The 21805-nt window shown below is 34.5% G+C and overlaps 1 long non-coding RNA gene across 2 annotated transcripts in view; it reads left to right on the top strand.

Annotated features, from left to right (window-relative positions):
* The window catches only part of LOC140596410 (uncharacterized), a 39681-nt gene extending 18266 nt beyond the window's left edge, over window positions 1-21415 (top strand). Inside the window, exons 4-7 of one of the 2 annotated variants that reach the window (XR_011998398.1) lie at window positions 11860-11907; window positions 12329-12375; window positions 21174-21235; window positions 21353-21415. This is a non-coding gene — a long non-coding RNA (uncharacterized lncRNA). Of the gene's footprint in view, window positions 1-11859; window positions 11908-12328; window positions 12376-13206; window positions 13978-21173; window positions 21236-21352 lie in introns of those variants that run through there. The other variant, XR_011998397.1, reaches the window with a different exon arrangement.
* Window positions 21416-21805: the final 390 nt, after the last annotated feature.

Genomic DNA, 21805 nt, shown 5'->3' with positions numbered 1-21805 from the left:
CAGGGATCATTTTTGTGTGTGTGTCTTAGTTCTATGTGGTCTCCTCACAAGCAGGTTACTCACGCTACTTCAAGTTCCATTGCACACACAGGAGCAGCTTAACGGAGGGTTACGTACCTGTTTACAGGAGAACAATTACAGTTTATTGTTGTATTTTCCTGTGTCAAAGTGAACTGGAACATTACTTTGGGGAACAAATTTCACATTTCACTAACTCATGTGAAAGCATGAGCAGATAGGAATGCTTTCCGGAAGATAAATTTTTGAAGGAAGAAAAAGGGAAATCTTGAAAAGGATATGGTGAAGTACAGTATATGACAGCATAGGAGTATAAAAAGCCACTTAAAAAAGCAAAACCAAGAAAGTATCCTACTTAGAAATAACAAAGGAAATCTCTCTGTATAAAACAGAAATTGATGAGCTTGAGGATGAAGATATTAAAAACAGTTTTCAAACATCTAAGGGAAGTAGTAGAACAGAGTCAAAATAAAGTGGTCTTTTTGGAAGGAAAAGAAACTTCTGGTTAAAATATATATAATGTTCTGCCTGAGGGAACCAGGAGTGGAGGAGACCAGGGAACACACACTATGAAGTGCTTGAGAATCAGACGGCTCAAGTAATGAAAATAAATAATCGTAATGATGTCACATACACAAACATGCATACATGATAACCTGCTTACATGATATTTTACGTGAGTTGTTTGATGTTTTTAATAATCCTTCAGTCTAGTTATCTTAATTCCCATGTTGCAGGTGAAAACACTGAGTTTCAAAGAGATCTATCAAGATTTCCATGAAAAAATAGTTATTAATCTCCCTTATCATCACTTTTGCCTATGGACTCCTTATTTATGGAAGTGGATTCCCATATTTAGAATGAAATATAAAAGCTTGGGTTTTTATTTGGCATGTCTTTTTTTAACATTTCTTTCTAAAAATTCTTATTGTATTTTATGTAATTATTGGTCTGCATTTGAAGATAAATCAGGAAATAAAACTTTCTTTACCACCACTAGGTAGAAAAATACTGTGCTAGAAGACAAAATCATTCACTAGAAGGGCTAACCAGAGAAATTATAACATAAAAATAAAAAATAATAATTAGAAGAGTATTAAGGGAAAAGTGGTAAAAACTGGAGTGAATTCAATTTATGATAATAGATGTTACTTTTTAACATGTTTGTTGGTGTAAAACACATAGGTATCATATACACAGAACTTCTTAACATAGAGGGAATCCCACCTTATAAATAGGCTTCGATTTTCCACCTTACACCATTCTGGCATTGTGTTAAACACTATGAGAGACATGGAGTGATAGAAGAATTTTGTATTCAGGAGTGAATAAAGGGGAGAGGGTGGTATGCACAGATCAGGCAATATAACTATAATTAACCCTGAACATTTACTTTTCATTAAATTATTCCATTAGTTTTGTATTCATTCATTCACTCAACAAAGAATTTATATATTTATCTATATAATTATCTATAGCCACTAAGGAAACCAGTATGGACTTTCCATAATAAGTTAAAAATAGAACTATCATATGATCCTGCAATCCTACTTTGGGGTACATATCCAAAGGAAATGAAAATAGCATTATTTACAACAGGCAAGATATGGAAATAATATGTGTCACTTAATGGACAAATGGATTAAAAAAAGATGTGATACATATATATAAACACATGATGAAATATTATTCTGCCATGGGAAAGAAGGAAATTCTGGCATTGAAGACAATATGGATCTTGAGGGCTTATGCTAACTGAAATAAGCCAGACAGAAAAAAACAAATACTGCATGATATTATGTATGTGTGAAATCTAAAAAGAAAAACAAACAAAAAATCCAAAACACAGAAACACAAAACTCATAGAAACAGATAGTAGAAAAGCAGTTGCCAGAGATGGATCCATCTCTGGTAAGAGGGAAAAGAGGGAGAACTTAGTTAAAGGGTACAAACTTTCAGCTACAAGATAAAAGAAGTCTGAGCATCTAATGTGAAACATGGTAACTATAGACAACAACACTGTTACATAATTGAAAATTGCTAAGACATTAGAATTTAAATATTCTCACCAAAAACAAAACAAAACAAAACTATCATACCTCAGGGATAAATTATTAACATTTTTGTGGGCTTCATTCCAGGTTTAATTTTGTATATATACATATATGCATATGCACACGTGTGTATATCTTGTTATATATATATATAATTTAAGGACCCTTTGTCATCTTATAGATCATGAACAGTTTCTTAATCATTTAGTAGTCTTCTATAATGCCATTTTAATAGCTATATATTTTTCCAGTACATGTGTGTATATGTGTACATGTGTACTATTAATTTAATAATTTCTCTGTGTTGGGTATTTACATCACTGTCAACATTTCACTACTATAAAAATGTTGTATTAAGCATACTTGAGGTGAACATGAACATATCTGTAAATTCTTCTTGTGAGGAGTGCCTAGAAGTCTAATTGTTACATATGATATTTTGCACAGTTTTCTGATTTATAATATACATTGGTATTTATATTCCTAAATCACACTACAGAAAAATTTGAACTTTTTTTCAAACCAGCTGTTAAACATGAGTGTCAATTTCTTCACGCTCTTGTGAACAATGGGCACAATTAAAACTGTTTTAAACAACAACAAAACAAAATTTAAAAACTAAGGGAGAGTTTGCCCATTTACACTTTTCTTTTTTTTTTTTTTTTCCATTTACACTTTTCAAACAAATTCCTACTGGCACATATATCTTTTTCTTTATATATAGTACATAAATCTCTATAGTATATCTCTATTCTCTCTCTCTCTCTTTTAAATATTTTATTTATGTATTTATGAGACACACACACAGAGAGAGAGAGGCAGAGACACAGGCAGAGGGAGAAGCAGGCTCCAGGCAGGGAGCCTGACATCGACTCCCTCCTGGGTCTCCAGGATCACACCCTGGGCTGAAGGAGGCACTAAACCGCTGAGCCACCCAGGCTGCCCTCTATTTTTATCTTTGTCTCTGTATATTTAATATGTATTCTTATATAACTATTCCTCATTGATGAACCACCTAAGCTCCTTACTCTGAAGTCCTAGGCATATATATAGGTTCCTGTGTTCCACATATTGGTTTCTGGGCTTTCAGTGACTCCGGGTCACCAAAATTTTCTACAATTGTCTGGTGAATTAAGTGGAAGGTATTTCATGAAAGAAAGGTGTGGGATGAAGATGAGAGTGGAAAGGAAGGCTGGTGGAAAAATCTTAGAAGGTGCAAAATTTGGAAGCCACAGGGTTTGTGGCTGCTAGGGAGACTTTAAGTGGAAAAAAAGGTTTATTTGGAGAATAAACCTCTGCAGAGAAGTGGTTCTGATGGAAGCAAAATTGCTAATTCACTCCTGAGCAGAACTCCCCAGACTCAGAGTTAACTAAAGAAAGAAAGAAAAAAAGTTCTACATCTGCTTGCATAAAATTATTTATAACTCAAAGTAGTGTTTGGAATTTCACCAAGAAAAAAATTATTATGGTTAGCGTATACCCAATTTTCCAATACAAATAAACAGAAAGGGTTTGAGGTTATTAATCAATCATGTGTTGATACAGGTAAGTTTATGCTTATTGTTTTTTTTCCCTCACAAACATAAACTAAGTTACTCTGCAAAAAGAAAAATTGTGATTTGCTCTGAGTTTGCTTCTTGGAATGTGGATTACAGAGATATGTATTCTAATTATTCCCAGTGTAGGGATCTGAGGAAATTTACTGGACACTGGGAAGGAAAGCACCAGCATTGTAAGAAAATTGGAGAGTGATATTGTCGTTTCCAGAATTAACATGTCTTATTTCAAAACTGCCCCTAAATTTGTTGGTATGGGGAAAAAAAAGAGAGAGAGAGAGAAAACAGCATCTTCTCTGAGGTTCTAGATACCTGGTCCTGTCACTCAAAATACAGGTAATTATAATTATAATTTGAGAAAGTTAAATGACCTGGACTTCCTGGTAAGGCCTGTTTCTCTATCATTTGTAATAAGCATTCTATGGAAAGACGTCGTCCAATATTATATCAATGGATTTTTTTGTCTATTCCTGCTATTTCAAACAGCAGTTCTAATTCTTAATGGTGTTACAGAGAAAACAAAAGTCCCTTCCCATAAACAAGAAATTTTCAACCTGATTTTTAAGCGGACTGCTAATTGGAACATAAAGCATATTAAAATATGATGGGGACTCCAAGTGCCAGGAAAGACCAAAAGGGGGGCAAACTATGGGTTTATACATCAAATCTCAGGACACATCTTCAGCAAAAATCAAGGTCTCTGTGTATTTATGTGTGGTTTGAACAAGAAGACATCATACTAATTCAGAGCATAACTTTTTACTGGACGAAGACAAGTAATTTCTTTTTCAGTCATTAACCAAATAATAAATTATTTAAATAGGAGGTATTTAGATCCTGTTCACAGGTATGTATGTAGAGACTACCTATTTGAAAACAAGCCCTTTTTTGTGGGTTGAAAATCCTTTCAACCCACAAAAATAAGCCAATCTAAATATTCTAACTACTCTTTTGTCTTTTATGCTAGCTGTTTTGAGATATATTTCATTAAGGGGAGGATTTTTCTCAAATGGATAAAATGAGTAAATAATGTTGGAAAGCAAGGGCAAAAGTAGCAATTATTTGAAAAAATGGCCTGTAGGGTGAATTAAATAGTTATATATATATAATAAAATGATCAATGATTTTTTGGAAAGAAAATTTTTCATTTTCTGATGTATGATTCTCTGTAATCTCTATTCCTAAAAGACTACACCTATAAATGGGGCTACTGTGCCAGCAGCCAAACACTTTAGATTTCTTTTTTTTTTTTTTTTTAAACTACAGGTCACAATCCAGAGTGTAAGTGTGAATGTGTGTGTGTGTGTGTGTGTGTGTGAGAGAGAGAGAGAGAGAGAGAGAGAGAGAGAGAGAGAGATGACAGAGACAGAAACAGAGATAGAGAAAGAGAGAGAGAGAGAGAGAGAGTGAGGTGAGAAGGGGTGGAAGGAGAAAGAGAAAATATTTTGTTGCATTCCCCTATACAATGCAGTGCATCTTTGTTCTTTATTTGACTGCTATTTTATTTTCCTCCTCTCCAGTACCACATCGCTTTTTGTTTCTTTTTTTCCTCTGGGTATCTATATGTCGGCATATCTAACAACACTTCTTCACATTTGAAAGATGAGAAAATTACTAAATCCGCAAGTCCTTATATCTCATATAGCATCTGGCTTATATGGTATCTAGCAAATGAACCTAAACACCTTTAAGAGCTTAATAGTCTCTTTTTCTCCTAAATTTTAAAATTATTTCACAGTAAAACATTTTGGTATTTGGGAATGCATTTTAAGCTTCCCGTTGAAAATCACTGAATGTATATCCATCACCTCTGTATAACAAACTAAGCCAGAATGTTTTATAATTACTATTAAAATGGAAATCCCTAAGAACTAAAAATTTGAGATTTCCTTCTGTAAAACTGATTAATTAAAATTTTGATCCTGAGTTTTCCTGATTTAATTTTTTCATAAATAGACAAATAGATATTTATATGGTCTGCCAACTTCAGCTTCAGTATCTAGGGGGAAAAAGTTGTCAGACAGGCATGTAATAATCATATTGGTCAATCTAGCTTGATTGCTTTCTTCCAGCAATGGGCAGTTGTAATTTCCTATCACATTTATAGTCATTATATTTGAGAAAGGGCAAAATAGGTTAATGAAATCATTATAATTTCATTCAAATGATATATATTTTAAAAGCTCAATTAAAGAAACAGATACCAGGGCACCACATTTTATTTTGCCTTATGGAGACCACTTTGCTGTAGTACCTTTAAAAGATACTGAAAAAAAACACATTTACCAGTGCTGAAATGAATGTGAAGTCATTATCATTACTAAACATATCCATAAAGTAAATTTATTGTGAAAAGAGATGATGGGGTTTTTTTTTGAAATTCATTTGTTCTTTCATCTATCCAATGCATGTTTTATCAAATTCTTCTCCTTTTAAGATGGCATAACTGGTTTTAAAAGAGTACTCAGAAGTTAGACTAAGCCGGAATTTAACATCATTGCTTATTATTTGTTTGTTTTTAAGCAAGGTAATAAGTTTCTTTAATGATAAGTTTCTTTGTAAGATGGACATATTGATGTTACTATCCTCATTGTAATAAGGGAAAGAAATAAATATAAAATTACAGCGACTGATATACAAGATGTTAATAAATTTTATTATCATTTTTATTGTTATTATTATGTTGCAGCCTTTAGAGCTGTGGAACAGGTAGAGTTGAATAGTATATTCCCTTCCCCTCAGCTTACTGGTGTCCAGGTAAGAAAGCAGAGAGATAATATTAATATGGTAATATTGTGTCAAGATATGACCTAAACACACTTTATCTAAATTAACTCACTTATATTGTCAATGATTGTATGAGGTGAAATTTGTGGGTGTCCCCATTGTACAGACAAAGAAATAGTATCTCCAAGTTATACAGCTAGTTAAAGCTGAGTTGGGGGGCAACTGAGTGTCTAGGGGTGCCTGAGTGGCTCAGTTGGTTAAGCGTCTGCCTTCAGCCCAGGTCATGATCTCAGGGTCTTGGGATGGAACCCTGCATTAGTCTCCTTGTCCAGCAGGGAGTCTGCTTCTCCCTCTCTCTCTCCTTCTGCCTCTGCCTACCACTCCTCCTGCTTGTGCTCTCTCTCTCTCTCTCTCTCTGTCAAATAATTAAATAAATAAATAAATAAAGTCTTTAAAAAATGCTGAGTTGGTATATGAATCTAGGCAGTCTGGATTCAGAGTCATTGTCTTTGTGTTTGTTTAATCCTTAACATTATAACTGTATGCTTCCTAATTCATACTACCTATGAACCCTTGATTCTTTGGATTAGAACAATACCTAGAAAAATCTGAGATACTTCAGAATCTTTCTATCAGTACTCTATTCATGGCTATGAAATCTCAGGTAATAACCATAATTTCTTCCCATAAAAGAAAGAGAAATGGCTGTCCCCAACCACATTCAGTGTTTTTCTTCTAGTTATAACTCAGCCATCTGGATATCGGTCTCTGCACACAAAATAACCCAAATTTCCAGAGTGAAAAGGAATTTCTCCATATTTTACAATTATTCTAACATCCCTTGCCCAAGATAAGCAAAATCCATAAGGGCATTCGGCCATGACCTTTCCCCCAAACACTACTGCTCCTTCTGGCACAAATAATCCATGTTCTTCACCCAAGTCATTTATTGCACATTTGCTCTGGACCCAGCAGCAGGAAGATAATGAGAGAAATTCAACGCTACTATCCCCACCTTCTGGAAGCTTACAACCTTTTTAAACAAATATGCAACCATAATGTATGACCTCATTATGGCATCATGAAAAAAGAATAATATCTATGTCCAAAACAAACTTGCATATATGTAAAATGGCACTTGGTTATAAATACAGTGCATTCTGCTTATTTTAGAATTATTTTCTGCCCTCACTCAATGATAAAGAATCCAGACATTTTTCATTTCCATAGTGGGGCAGGGGAGGCATAATTCCTATTTCATCCTTATAGAGACAATGTATTTTCTGGGGAATTCCAGGTTTATGGGAGTATATTTTGACTTTAAAAGAAAATTGTTTCTCTCTTGGCAACACTTTAGACACCAAATATGTAGATTTTCTACACCAAGAAATTCTCCAATTTTCTGCAGATACCAATTACATGTCCTACAATTTATTTTAATTCCGTTACTAACTACCCAGGATCAGTATGCAGACCCCAATGATTAAAGCTTCAGACTGTCCCACCTCAAACACCAATCACAAGTAGTGGGTCCCCAGGTTACCCACATTTTTGCTGGAATTGGCTACAAATCAGAGATTCTTTTTTAAAAATAATTTATTTATTTATTTGTTTGTTTGTTTGTTTTAGAGAGAGCACACATACGCACAGGTGCCAAGGAACACTGTATATACTTTTTTTTCTTCCAAAAATATGTAGCTAAGTGCAAGAATAACATACATTTTACAAGTTTTAACTAGTCAAGCTAACAGTTTTCACAACATATCTTCTTCTAATATAATTACAAGGAAACATTTCATGTAGTGTGATTGTCACTAGAAAGATTCCAATTTAACTATAATAGCATTAGTGAGTAACAGGGCATGGAAATGAGCTGTACAAACTAGCACCATAAGGAAAAGATTTTATATCCACACTATTTAGAATGGGATCACTACTATCTTTGTGTCTCTGTGATTCCTAAGTTTCTCAGGTAAAAATAAACTTAACATAGTTAAACAAATAACATTTAAAATGAAAAATTCAAGTTTCTATTGAGTCAGAATTTGAGGCAAAGATACAATTAATGTTTCCTTTACCTACACTCTCCCCCATACACACATAACTAAAATCAATTAAGACCTATCGTCTCAATTGATAGTAAATTTCATATAGACTAAAATATGCTCATCCATTTTAAGCTATTCTTTTGTCTCAGATTTCCAGCACACTTGGTTACATACAGGTATAGATATAGATTAAGGCTACATAAGGTATCTGCAATATAGGGACTTATGCAGATATGAACAAAGTGATGGAAGTAAATATTAATTGATTAATATTAATATTAATAATTAATTCTAATAACTTTTTGACGTATGACAAGGAGGTAATTCCCAAACTGGGAAACATTTTCATTATCTTTCCAACCCATGCATTCTGAGAGGTAGTTTTAATAACATATACCACTAATATAATACATTTGACTGTTTATTGATTGATTGATTTTTGTTTTATTTTATTTCTTTTTAAGTAGGCTCCACACCCAGCATGGAGCCCAACACAGGGCTGGAACTCACAACCCTGAGATCAAAACCTAAACTGAGATCAAAAGTAGGTCGCTTAACTGACTGAGCTACCCAGGTGCCCATAAGTTTGACTATAAAAAAAAAAATTAAGTATTGTTTCTCTAAATCAAACCATAATAATTGAAGGGTACTAAATTTCAGTCTGTAGTGAGCTATTAATTAAAGATGAACATATCTGTGTATTTCAACAGAGCAGAAGGTGTTGAATTTCAGGAAATTTGCAGGCCTAGGAGATATTTGCATTTTTAAAAGGAATCACAAGAAACACTATTGTATGAATTTTACACCCACGGATCTCCTAAATTTTAAAATGAAACCAATAATGTGTCTTGTTCCAAAAGTATGATTGACTTAATGTGTTGAAGTTTTTTGTTTTTAATATATATAGTTTTTCCATGACCAATTAGTTGATATACAATGGCCTGTGTCTTCTCCTACAGTATGTGATACATTTTTGGTGAACATGCACTATATTTGCTGCTTCCATAATAAATCTTCAAGTTATCTAACAGAAAGATGTTTATACAATGGGTACAGATGGTATAGACTGACAAATTTTTAGACATTACTTCTTAACACAGTGTCTTTTAACACAGCTTCTCTGGAATGTTGCATATAGGAATTCTAGTTAGAGAAAACATATGTAAACTATGTCTTATAATAAAAGGTAATTTTTTAATCTTTATATTTGTTGTTTAAAATGGGATTGCTAATGTCTCTGTTTCAGCCTTTATGCTAGTTTTATTTTTTGAGATGTAATTAACTACAATAAAGTCTAATTTATAGTTAGAATTTGGTAAGTTGTGACAATATATAAACCTGTGAAACAATTAATACAATCAGGATATTGAACCCATCTCCATAACCTACAAAAATTTGTGTCTTCCCTTGGTAATCACAGTTCCCAACCAAGCTACCTCCAACCTTTCCTAGGCAATAACTGATTTTATTTCTGACATCTTTTATTGGTTTGAATTTTCTAAAATTTTCTTTAGTTAGATCCTATAGTATATGCTTTTTTGTGTGTGTCTTATTTTTTTTAAGATTTTATTTATTCATGAGAGACACACACAGAGAGAGAGAGGCAGAGACATGAGCAGAGGGAGAAGCAGATTCCCTGGGGGGACCCTGATGTGGGACTTGATCCCAAGAACCCAGGATCATGACCTCACCCAAAGACAGATGCTCAACCGCTGAGCTACCCAAGTGCCCCTCAGTTTTAAGATATTATGAATAATAATATTATGAATATTATGAATAAAACTACAAACAATTTGCATATAAATCTTTGTATAGGTATTGCTTTTTTTTTCCTCTCAGGTATATGTCTCAGATAACACAGTAGTGTTATGTTTAACCATTCAAGGTTTAAATCTTACTATTTTTGTTTCCATTTTTCCATGTGTTCTTTGTTGCCTTTTTCTTCTCTTTAATTTATACTAATTGGATATTTTTATGAATTCACATATCACTTTTGTTCACCAATTAACTATAAATACTTATTTTAGTGATTGCAGGTTGATGGTATATATGTTTAACGTTTCAACACTTCAAGTAATATTAAACCATTTCATGTAAAGTGTGAGAACCTTATAATAGTATACTTCCATTTCTATCCTCATGGCCATTTGTTATTGTTGTCACACATTTATTTCCCCATATGTTATAAACTCCACACCACATTGTTATTATTTTTGCTTTAACGGTAAATAATCATTTTTTCCAGTTTAAAATTGTGGTAAAATATACATGATATATTAAAATTGACCATCTTGAGGGGATCCCTGGGTGTCTCAGTGGTTTAGTACCTGCCTTCGGTCCAGGGCAAGATCTCGGAGTCCTGGGATCAAGTCCTGCATCGGGCTCCCTGCAAGGAGCCTGCGTCTCCCTCTGCCTGTGTCTCTGCCTCTCTCTCTCTCACTCTCTCTCTCTGTGTGTCTGTCATGAATAAATAAATAAAATCTTAAAACACACACACATACACACCTCCCTGTTTATCTACAATGGCTGTGCAAATTTGCATTCTGATCAACAGTGCACAAGGGTTCCAATTTCCTGGAAAATATCCCATGTACAGTTGAAAAGAATGATTGTTGTTGGGTAGAGAACTCTATATATATGTTTGTTAGATGTAACTGGTTTAGTTGTGTGGTTCAAGTCCTCTATTTCCTTCTTCCCTCTCCAGAGAAATCTCTTCTGATTTTTCTAATCATTATTGAGAGTGAAGTATTAAAGCATCAAACTATTATTGCAAAACTATTTCTTTAAGGCTTCTTCCAAGAAGAAAGATTAGATTACCAAGGGAAGACAACCTTGCTTTATATATTTTGATTGTTATTAGGTATATAAATGTTTATAATTTTGTATCATGCCGTATGAACATTAATATATAATGTCCCTTAACTTTTATTACCTTTTTTTCATTTAAAGTTTATTTTTTCTAGTGTTACTATAGCCACCCTCTCCTCTTTTGGTTACTATTTGCAAGGGTTTTTTCCATCTTTTCACTTTCCACACGTTCGTGTCTTGGATCTAAAGTGAGTCTCTTATAGACAGCAGATAGTTTAACCATGTTTTAACCCATTCAGCCATTCTCTATGTTTGGATTGGAGAATTTAATCAATTTATATTTAATGTAATTACTGATAAAGACTTCTGTCATTTTGCTATTTGATTTACATCAAATATGTCTTATAGCTTTTTTGTCCCTAATTTCTTGCATTACCATATTCTTTCATGTTTAGTTGATTCTTTTAGTGAAACATTTAAAGTCCTGTCTAACCCCCTCTTGTGTGTATTCTAAAGCTATTTTCTTTGTGAATACTATGAGGATTATATTTAAAATTATACCTGAAACTATAATAATATGCTAATTTGAATTTGTCAATACTATATGAAAGCTCTGCTCCTTTATAGCTCTATCCCTATTCCTTTCAGGTGCTGATGTCACAAAATTACATCTTTATATGCTGTATATCCAAAACCGTAAGTTGATATTTTTTTAATTCACCAGTTTTTTTAAATTATGTAGAAAACAAAATGTGGAATTACAAACCAAACTTCCAATGATACTTTTAGACTAATAATAGTATTTTAAAAAGTTTTCATTTCTTATTCCTACAAAAAACAGAAAGTAAAGTTACCAACTATTGTTACAGTAATAATAGCTTTTGTAATTGCTTATATATTTATATTTCCTGAAATCCTTGTTTCTTCATACATCTTTCAGTTACCATCTATTATATTTTCCTTTTGACATTCAAGACTCTAGTATTTCTTGCAGAGCATGTGTAGTGGTAACAAATTCCCTCAGATTTTTATAAGACAAAAATCTTAATTTATGATATTTTTGAAGTACAATTTTGCTGGATATATTATTCTTGGTTTATACTTTTTCTTCTTTTAGAACTTGGAATATATCAGCTCACTTTCTTATGGCCTCCAAAATTTCTGGTGAGAAATCTGCTTATAATTTTAGTGAAGATCCCTTATATATGATAAGTCATTTTTCTTTTGTTACCTACAAGATTCTCTGGTTTTGGCTTTTGGCAGTTTGATTAAAATGGGTCTTGATGTGGGTCTTTGAGTTTATCCTGAATAGATTTGGTTGAGCCTCCTATACTGGCTTGAATAGTAATCTCCCAAAATATATATCCACTCAGAACCCATGCAGGTGACTTTATTTGAAAGTGGTGTCTTTGTAGATACAATCAAGTTAAGATGAAAACATAGTGGATTAAGGTGGAGCTTAAATCCAATATGACTGGTGTTCTCATAAGAAGAAAGAGATTCATAAACAAATCCAAAAGGAGAGCACCATGTAAAGACAAAGGCAGAGAGTGGAGTGATATATCTACAAGTCAAGTAATTTCAAGAATGGCCAGCAACCACCAGGAACAAGGAGAGAACCTCCGGTCACCACCAATCTTGTCAACACTTTAATTTGAACTTCCAATCTTCTGAATTAGGAGAAAATAAATTTTTGTTGTTTTAAGCTACCCAATTTTTAGTAGTTTGTTACAGTGGCCCTAAGAAACTAATAAAACTCCCCTTAGTCTTTAGATGCATAAGGTTGCAGCTGAATTTGGAACTTCAGTTGTAGACCTATTGGAATATGTTTCTTTCACAAATTAGAATAGCAAATTAATGGAATCCTTATTTCCTAGTGATGAAGTTTAGGTAATGTGAGATTATATAGTGTCATGGTGTTTGAAAAATGTATGAAGAGTTTTAGGTTTATGTGGATGTAAACTCGGGGTCCTTGCTTTCTGTTGTCCTTTTAAGATACGTCAAGGGTTACTGTACAAAAAGAAGGACTTTCGAGAGACTGGAGACAAGGATAAAGAAGAAAAGATCTGAGAGCTATTTCTAAGGAGGAAAAAATGGCCTACCCCAATATTGATTCCCTCCCTTATGTTTTCCAGAAATATTTCAGGATTTCTATGAGCCATTGTCTGCTATAAGCTTATCACTCTTACTCTTCCCTAAAATACTTACTTATTATGACTATCTGATATAAATTCACCATAATATTTTAGTTTAAGGAAATAAGTTCATTTTTTATTGTATTATTATTGTCACTGTTACTATTTTCAAGAACAAGCTGTCAATTTAATCGGGAGCAGATATGACTTAACACACTTGAGTAGAAAAGGTAACTCTAAGTTTCTACCAGCTATCTTGCTTTGTCTTTTTGCCAACAGAGATGTCCCAAGCAGAGATTGTTCCTTTAATCACAGTCCGTAATGGAAAGGCATATAAAGCATACAAACATATAGCTCCTGACTAAAAGTAAATGTGCTTAAAATTACTAAAAGTAATGTTTTATGCCACTGAAGTTTGGGAGCTATTTGTTACCAAAGCAAATCTATCTAAAAACAGTCTTTAAAAATAAAAATGTAACAACTTTTACAAGACTAAGTTTAATGGTTGGCAGATGATTAATGGGTAAAATGAAATTTTGTAAATTTCTTCATCTTTCACAGCTTAGATGGAATATATATTGTTGTAATTGAAATATCACAAAAAATAAAAACTAGAACTATTACCATTTAATATTTCTTTCTTAATTCTCTCTCCTATTAGTAGCCTTAAGTAACATTTATTAGATTTAGCAAATGTGTATGCATTGTAATAGGACTTTATGGAAACTCATATCATGGTTTGGAATCACTTTCCACATTTATGATTTGGAATCATTTTCCACATTCATGATTTTTCACATCCTTGTGATGCGCTCTGCGCAATAAAATATAAGGGAAATCACAGTGGATCAGTTATGCATTTAGGCCTCAAGTGTTATTGAATACTTCTGCCTATTTTCTGGAACTCCTTCTATGACTATGAGAGAAAGCCAAAGATAGCTTATTGGAAGATGAGAGACAGGGGGGATGCTAGAGCCAGCTCTTATTGACTTGGAGGAGCCAATCATGTGTATCTTTTACGAACTTCACATTCAGCTAAATCACATCGTCGTTGCTAGACCAAAATTACCAAGGCTGAACACTGATCTGCCTTTCTGAGTCAAAATGTTTTCTCAGTGTTATCTCTTTGTATTGGGGTCTTAATTCGGTAAATTTTTTCAACATTTGAAATCACTGAGTTTCTGAAATCTCTATTTTATTTTTTATTCCTACTTGCAAACTGGCCACTTTTTTTCAGTTTGCCTCTTTTTTTCAAAATACGTTTCTTAAAGAAATCACCCCAAACTGAAACATACTACCAATGCCAATCTTTAGATCTAAACATTTCTTAGTTATCCAGTCTTCCTTGTAAATTACTTCAAAAAACAATTTTATCAAATATTTCACCAATGCAGTCTTTAACTTCTGATTAACGTTGTCTTTTACAATCTGGAGAATTTATAAGCCAATGCCACATACTTTATTTTTTAAGGCACCACTTTACTTTTGATACTATCAACTGGGAGGTTTGTCTCAACATTATACTCCATCAAGAATATAATTTGGTGACGATTCTACTGTCTGCAGTGAGATGTAGATTGCTGTGGTAGTGAAAGGGGACATTGCAAATTATGTCCTACTTCTTAGAGGTTTCTACTCTAAGAAGCACATGACTTCATATAATGTGTGGAGTGGCAAAGAATAATACTATCATTTTCCCAAAAAGAGGGAAAGCAAAAATCTACAATAACATTAATGATTACTACGGTAGCTATTAAAAGAAGAAATAATAGAATATCACATATACCAGATCTAAAGAATGACATGATTTGAGGAAGAAAGACATGTGGCTATTTGTTTTGGTGTACAATGATATAATCACATGCAGAGTGCAGAGTGCAATATTGGATGTGAAAAGAGAGCCAGCATTTGCATGCTGCACAGAAACAGTATCAATGACCAGTTAGTCTTAACAAGAGCAGCAGGGTGAAGAAAAGAAAACTACAGCAATATTCATATGAGTAACTACATGTCCTATTCCATTTTGGCACGGAAGGCGGCTCAGAATATCAAGATAACAAAAAGTAAAAGATGTATGCCTCAGTTTCATTCTTGGGATAGCTATCTGGCTAGTTTTGTGGGAAAGAAGGAGGCAAGCATTAAAACGAATATGAAACTGAAGCTTTAAAGTTGGCCAAATTTTTGTTTATAATTGAAATGACCATAAAATTGGAAATGTGCACAAGACAGGCACTACTGTGGAATTAGAAGGGAGATTTTAAAATATTGCTGAAGGCAGTGTTTGTACACAAACAAAATAGGCACAGCCATTTCTTATTATTGGTGGGTAGTTATATTCTATAAAGTGACCACACATGCCAAAATAGCAAATACAGAACCACTTTTCCTAAGGATAATGCAGGGATATATTCCTGAGAACTGATCACAACATCTTTATCAACTGATCAATATATAACTTTGTTTTATGTTTCTCTTTAAAAATACTTTCTTTAATATATATTGTTGATTGATTAACTTTGAATTAATGGCAAATAGCACTATAACTCTTGTCTGAATGCAGCTTACCACATGTATTTTCTTTGTAAGACACATTGTACACTTTTGCACATAGGAACACTAGACAGCACTTCAGCATGATATTGGAGACCAAAAGAAGCTAAATCAACGATAAAAAGCTTAAATATGTAAAAACAAAACAAAGAATAAAAACCAAAGTATGACACCAAATAGACTAAGGGATATGGCAGGAGGAAGGATTATTAAGTTGAGACTATTTCACTTACAGGTGAGAAATGTCGACCGTACCTTGATTCTAAGTTTTCGTAAAAATGCAAAAGTCTAAGACTCTAAGAAGTGTTGTGAGAACAGAGCAAATAAGATATTTCTGTGGTTGGAGTAGTGAGTTCTAGTTTGGAGTTCGAGAAGAACTTTTCAAAGTTCTTTTCAAGAATAATTTTGAATAAATAATAAACGTATACATATATATTTGTATGCAAATGTATTTATAATTGTAAGAAATCATGAAACGTCAGGAATATAAAAAATGAGCTATCTCTCTTACTCAAGTCCTCCTACTATTCAGAACTCCTTATTGGATGACACATAGTGTTACAAAGAGGGAAGGAATCTAGAAGGACATGGCATTTGAACAGGGCTTTAATAGGTCTTCTGGATTTGGAGAAATGAAGATGCATTATCAGTGCATTTATAGAGACAGTATGAGAAAATCTCGATTGAGGGGATCCCTGGGTGGCTCATTGGTTTAGGACCTGCCTTTGGCCCAGGGCGTGATCCTGGAGTCCCGGGATCGAGTCCCACCTTGGGCTCCCTGCAGGGAGCCTGCTTCTCCCTCTGCCTGTGTCTCTGCCTCTCTCTCTCTCTCTCTGTGTCTCTCATGAATAAATAAATAAAATATTAAAAAAAAGAAAATTGCCAATTATAGATTTAGTGAGAAGTTCCAAGTTACATGATCATATTACAATTCTCTTTTGAATCATGAGTTAAATATGCCAAGGAGTAGAAGTTATATCAGTGGATCTCAGAAGTGTATTCTTAATTTCCCTTCACTGTTAAAATTGTTCCTTAATATCCCATGAAAATCTTTACCTATTAATTTCATCCTAGTGACTTATTTTAGTACAAAAAGGATTATATAAGACTACAAGAAAGCCAAATCAAACAGTAAAAAGAAATTAATGAAATACAACCTTGTTTGAATTTAACTGTTATTTCTGATAGTTTCAAAAACCTTTGGGGTTTTAAACAAACTCAACTGAAATAGTTCTACAGTCCCATGAAGTAGGTGCAGGCATTATAATCTCTATATTACAGCTGGGAACCTTGAGGCACAAAGCCATTTAAGCGATATGTCCGAGGTCACTGAGCAAGTAAGTCACTGGTGAGGCCAATAATAGAATCCCAATTGTTCAGCTAGTTCTTTGTTCAGAAGACCATATTGGTTTTTTTATTACGCCAAGGATAAAATTTAGCTTTATATCAGAGGATATTTCTTCTTACATGCCAACCAAAAAATCAACATTTAAAAAAGTCATTAAATGGGGATCCCTGCGTGGCGCAGTGGTTTGGTGCCTGCCTTTGGCCCAGGGCGCAATCCTGGAGACCCGGGATCGAATCCCACATCAGGCTCCCAGTGCATGGAGCCTGCTTCTCCCTCTGCCTGTGTCTCTGCCTCTCTCTCTCTCTCTCTCTCTCTGTGACTATCATAAATAAATAAAAATTAAAAAAATTAAAAATAAAATAAAATAAAATAAAAAAATAAAATATAAAAAAATCATTAAATGGATATTAAATCAAATCATATTTCATGCTTGAGATTTTCAAGTTACTCTCAGAAAAGTGTTTTCTTGTTGTTTAAGAGGAAAATACCCATACATAGTTTTTTGTTGTCATCATCTCAATTCATAAAACTTTTCTCCCTCCCCTAAATATTTAATGACTCTATTTAACTATGAGTATGTTCTGGTTTCTGCACAAGAAAATGCAAGCCATAGTAATTGGCTTTGCCTTCAGACAGCTGAGTCAGCAAGAAATCAGAGAGCCTATAGAAACCTTTTTATTTCCTATCAGTTTTTCAGAGTTTTAAGCCATTGAAATATATTGAAAAAAATCTGGGAGGGAACTAAACCATGCAAATTAACCTTACATCTGCTTTATACAACTCTTGAACCTCCAGATTTGTAATTCCTTATCTGTGGCTGCTCAAACAATTTTCTGGTTCATAATGCTGTCTGTGCCATGGTAGGAAAGGAAAGTGGATTATAGTCTGAAGCACATGTTTGTCTCAAAGTGCTTCTATTTTTCCAGTCACGAAGAGAATCTTTTTCCCCTCTTGTGGGAATCCTCGAGAGCTAGAAATTCTATGTTTTAAGTTTCATCCCTACGCATATGGATTTTGTGGAAATGATTTTATAAAGTTCAAAGTTGTTAAATATATTAAAAGAAATATATGCTCCTACACTCTAAAAAAGGACTATAGATATATTTATCTCTCTTTATACACTATATGCCTATCACATATAAACTCATATAGACATACATTTACACAAATGTAACATAGGCCATTTTAGAATTACAAGCAATTATAATAATAGATAGCATTTACTAAGAAATCACCTTTTACCAGACACTCTGTGAAAGTTTTTGTATATAATATCTTATTTGTCCTCATTACATTACAGAGTGACTATTATTATTCCTTTGACTTACTTAACAAGGAAACTGAGACACTGAGAGCATATGTCAATTGTCCAAAGTTACACAGCTTTTACGTGGGACAAGAGTGTTGGAAACACAGGTGGTTTATTTTTCCTACACTGCGTGTGAATAGAAATTATTTGTGGACATGTGAGTAAAATAAAAATGTGTAAAGTCTAGAGCTTTAGTCAAAATTGACTAGATTCATAAACTAAGATCTAGAAAAGAGAAATGTCTTCCATAGGTTGTACAGTCAGTCACCCAGGTCCCAAATCTGGAAAATGGCTCCGACAGCATTGCATTATTGCTCTCACAGTTGTCATAATGAAATGATGTCATAAATTGCAAAACAGGTAGGAACTATCTTTTATATAGATAGCCATTTTTTTTTTACATTTTTTCGGCTGAGATAATTTTTAAAATTAGGTAGATGAAATATTTTCCACTTGTTTAGTTTTCTGTTAATGTTTATAAGACAATTGCAAAGGATATATATATATATATATATATATATATATATATATATATAGGGATTTCCATTTTCCTATGGCTAGTGTTCAACAGCTTTTCTCCACAGCCATTTATTATTCAAACTCCTTCTCCATAAATGTCACAGAAATAGCTTAAGACACTCGGATATCTGAAATGCTACCATCAGTGCAACATCTTAGTATTTATCTTAGGGTAATCTTTTTTGGTAGGTTTTACACTCTTTACTCTTCCCTTTCTCCTCTGAGTTTGTCTCCATGTTATTCTGGTCACACCTGCGACTTTTAAATGTGCTTCCTCTCACTTCTGTGTGAACAGTTCTTTAACAAATATTGATGTTCTTAATTTTTATTCTATAGCCTACTATTCTTAGTATAAACCACCCCATGGTGGAGGGTGATCATATTTCCCATAATAAACATATTTGGATAATTCTGTATGTGAATGACATGCACACACATACACAACAGAGGACAGTGACCTTCAAATTCCACTTGTTTACTGTACTTTCTCAACCATCCACAGTGAAGGGTACAAAACACATACCAATGATGGTCAGAGGTAGCCCCACAGGGATAGAACACCTATACTGAGGTCGAAAGCTCCAGAATGATTCAGTTATGTGACTGTATCTGGAATAATTTCTTGAAGTTCTATTTTTTAGTAACTATCTTCATGTGGTACTATGTTGATAAAATTTCCTGCTAAAGGTTCATTAAAACAAAACAAAACAAAATGAGAAACCAGATTCAAAAGCTTCTCTGATCTCCCTTGGTTTCTGGAAGGACCTCACTTTCCCATTTAAGGCTGACTTGCTACAATTTAAAAGTTTACTCTCAAACTCAACAGTAACATTTCCTCTCTCACCTTCCCAACTGTGTAGCACAGATTAGTCTTACCTTGAGCTAATGAAAGATGGAGTTAAGCAGAGAAAATTATGGTCTGTCTTTCCCAAACTTCCCTTCCCTCCTTTTGTGTACTGAGGCATGAGTTAAGAAAGGGAACTCCAATATTTTCTTACTCACTAGCGTGGGATTGTAGTCTTTTCTTTGCTTGATATAATTATTATATCCCTTGTCTATGAGCTCCAACAAACCATGACAAAGTATTTGTGTGTAGCTCCCCTAGGCATTTTTACATTTGTGGGTTTGGCCCCATCTCTCAGCTGACCCTTAGCTGATGAATTCCTTTAATGTTTAATGTCCCTTTTGCCCCTTCACTCCTCAAATCTATAGGTGTCATGGCAAGGCTATATCCCCCAATTGTATTTGCCCTTCGAGGTCCCGTGGGACCCTGCAGAATGCTTCCCCTGTATCCTTGGAGAAGGTGTTTCTGCTCCTTCTCGTGTCTGCAGCTTACCCATACGCACAGATACACACATTCTCTCCCCCCTCTCTTCATTTCTCTTTCCAATTCTCCTTCCTTCTGTTCATTTAGCACAGGAGAATTTCAGCAATCCTTGTTCCAAGCACATGTATAAACAAAGAATGAAAACTGTTTCCTCTTCTTGAAGCCTTTACCAAACTTTCAAAATAAAATTCATAGAGCCCCCTTCCATGTCCCCAAAGTGGGGAGGCTTTCCATGAACAGCAATCTCTGCAACATGTCAACCATAGTATTATTTTCCAATGTTCATTCTATAGTAATTGGTAGGGATGAATGAGCAGGGTTAACGTGTGTCCTTTCTCTAACCGGCACCTCTCAACAATTCCAATTTCCGGTGGTTCTCTGAATTTAGAATGTTAAGTACTTAAAACAAGGTCCCGTCAGCTTACACCATAAGTCCAGAATACAAGAAACCACCCACATTTTGTTACACTGGATCAAAGATGATTCATCGGAGAGAAAGCAGTGGTTGCAAAGGCCCTTAAGGGCCATTGTCTTCTGGCATCTTAACAAACTCTGACTTCATCTTTGACATTTAACTGCTGAAAGTTTTCAAGCCCTGTGTCTTCTGCCCCACAACTGGCTAAGCTGATAAGAAAGGCTGGGTGCTCCCTCCTTTGGCAGGAGTAGGAAACTCCAACCATGCAAATCCCAGGAACATTCAAGGGAACATTCACTCAAGCAGATCCCCTAATTTCAAGAAAAGCCTAACTGGTCTCTTTTATCTGTTATCTCCAGGCTCTGCTTTTGGACCTGCTCGTGAGATAACAGTTTTTTTTTTTTTAAGAAGGCTTCATTATGTGAGTAATAAACCTTACTGTATCCTTCTCTCTGTTTTGTGGGGGTTTTTTTGTTTGTTTGTAAAAAATCACTTTTTGTTTAGGTATCCATGACATGTAACGTCATGTTGCTTTCAGGTGCACACATAATGATTCAATATTTGTATATATCATGAAATGATCATGATGCAGACTCCTGACCACACTCCTGCCAAGGAAGAGAACCTGCCCCTGAAGCAAGCCCGGGAATCATCCTTATGATGATCCTTTGAGAACGTACCTTGCAGAAACGTAGTAGGCCTGGAGGGAGCTGACTAGTTCCCGGTGAAGACGGCCGCCTTGGAGCACTCCCATCCCCAGCTGAGGAAGCTCGACGGGGCGTCAGTTGTCCAACGTGTCGTGGAGGCCAAGCATCTGGGCAGGCAGCCCCAACTGGTCGAGGGTCTGACTAGGGGCCCAGTCACCCCACAGTGCAGCGCATCCCTGGACAATGGAGGGAGCCGGTCCTGTCACGGCAGGGAGGTGCCCCTGGAGATCTGGCTGGAAGCCCTGGAGGAGGCTCCCCACATCCAGGACCCGCCCCGTCATCCT

This window comes from Vulpes vulpes, unplaced genomic scaffold (assembly GCF_048418805.1).
Source record: "Vulpes vulpes isolate BD-2025 unplaced genomic scaffold, VulVul3 Bu000000642, whole genome shotgun sequence".
Lineage (NCBI taxonomy): Eukaryota > Metazoa > Chordata > Mammalia > Carnivora > Canidae > Vulpes > Vulpes vulpes.
The sequence above is the reverse complement of the archived record's forward strand: the minus strand, read 5'-3'. Positions and strand labels throughout refer to the sequence as shown.